Raw genomic sequence first — 2112 nt, 5'->3', positions numbered from 1 at the left:
AACACTTAGAAACCCATTCACGTGGGTACTGATATCTTCCTCAGGGGTCGGGACCACCACCTCTTTCTTGTCCCAATTGCATTCATTCTTGACCTGCTCGAGGTCACTCTCGGTTATCGAACAAATGTATCTCGACATTGGTTCACACCGGCCAGGGACGGAGGAGGTTTTCTCGACTTTGAAGTCGGAAGTGAGATCACACCACCCCTCGGGAACACACTCCTCAGGGCGCAGGTCCACCGGCGTTTTATCGTCGACCGGCCGCGACGAAGAAGCTTTTTCTTTTTGAGGAACAGTTTTTGATGTCTTCGCCATTTTTTTTTAAGAAAAAAGTAGAGGATAAGGTTTGGTATTTTGAGGAAGGGTTGGTAACGGAGCAGAATGGGAAGGCTTAGAAGATGTGAAAAGCTTTGAAGATTTGCAGATAGACTTGAAGAACTCAAAGAGATTTTGAAGATCAGTACAAGTAAAATCCAAAGTAAAGTTTGAGGAAGTGAGAAGAAGACCTATTTAAGGATTCACGGCGACGGTTCAAAGGCACTAGTGGCCGACTGCCAACTGACACTCATTAATGATTTTGGAAACTGTACCGACAGGACGTTCGGTCGCTTACATCACAAGGATGATGTTATCATAGATCGAGGTACAAAATCGAAGGCTCAATTCGTTTCTTCTCATTACTTTCAAGAAACGAGGGCACTATCTGCATACGGTTAAAACCAGGCCCACTCGATTATGCTATTTGATCGAGACAAGGGAACTGCATCGAGGGGTAGCCTCGTAATGAATCAGACTAAAGCACGAAGACGAGACATCGAGTTCGAGGATCGAGGCCAACAGCGACCGAGACCAATGTGACACACTTCGAGCAAAGCGTAGAATGGAAAGGCGAGATATCTATGACTAGCTGGAGATCATGGCGTAAATCTCGGAATAGATCAAATCAAGGGCGGTTATCTAGTTAATCATGGGATTTACTTCCATAGTTAGAATTGTATCTTAAATAGGATTCCTCTACCATATAAAGGGGGTCCTATTTAGGGTTGTGCACGGATCGGATCGGGTCGGACCAGATCGTATTTAGCACATTTCAGATTCGGATTTCGGAAAATGCAATCCGAATCCGATCAGAATTATATCGGATCGGATTTCGGATCGTATTATTTTGCCTCAAAGTTGCAAACTAATATGTATATTTTCTTTGTAAAAAAGGCAATACATTAAGAAAAATTCATGTTTATGCAATTATGAGAGTACTATGGTGCCAATATAGCTAAATCTAGCAATTGTAAAGGTAATAACTTGGAGGAAGATGTAAAGAAAGTACTGACTATCCGAAATTAAAGTGTAGTATTTATACATTGCCAAATAATTTCGGATTTCGGATCGGATCGGATTAAAATATACCAATCCGAATCCGATCCGAAATCCAAAATTTTAATAAACTCAATCCAAAATTCGATCCAATCCGAAATTGAATGAATCGGTTCGAATTTCGGATATCCGATCCGAATGAACAACCCTAGTCCTATTCATCTTGTACACACCTTACATACACACAGATAAAAGCAATACATTATTCTCTCTTTCATTTACATTCTCTTGTTTATCAGCTTGTTGCATTTTAACTGTTCTTGCATAACTAGCTCGAGGGTATTCAAGCTCGAGGACTCCGTGCAAACGTTGGTTTGCTTTATATTATTATCAATTTCCATCACTTATCTTTACGTTTATCAATGGTATTAGGTGAAATCACATATCCTTAAAACTACATTATAAGTACTATGTCTAACATTCAGTCCTGAAGTTTGACTAACTTCAAGCTTGTATACCAAATTTCAGGTGTGTATATCTATTCTGTAGAATAATTAAAGCCAACAATTAGTTGATTAAGACAAAAGTAATATAACTTTTATGGCTAAAGGTATATTTGAATGGAGCTATGTCAATTTATGAATTATTGGTGAAAAATATGAGTTCTTTTGCAGAAAGTATTTTGTAGAGATAAATTAAGAGATGTGAAAGAAAAAGAATAGAAGAACAGAAGTGGGCAGAAAAACGAGAAGGAAAAAATAGAGGAGGCTGCCCATTTTTAAGTCATTGGCTACCCCC

The sequence above is a fragment of the Nicotiana attenuata genome, unplaced genomic scaffold (genome assembly GCF_001879085.1).
Source record: "Nicotiana attenuata strain UT unplaced genomic scaffold, NIATTr2, whole genome shotgun sequence".
Lineage (NCBI taxonomy): Eukaryota > Viridiplantae > Streptophyta > Magnoliopsida > Solanales > Solanaceae > Nicotiana > Nicotiana attenuata.
The sequence above is the reverse complement of the archived record's forward strand: the minus strand, read 5'-3'. Positions refer to the sequence as shown.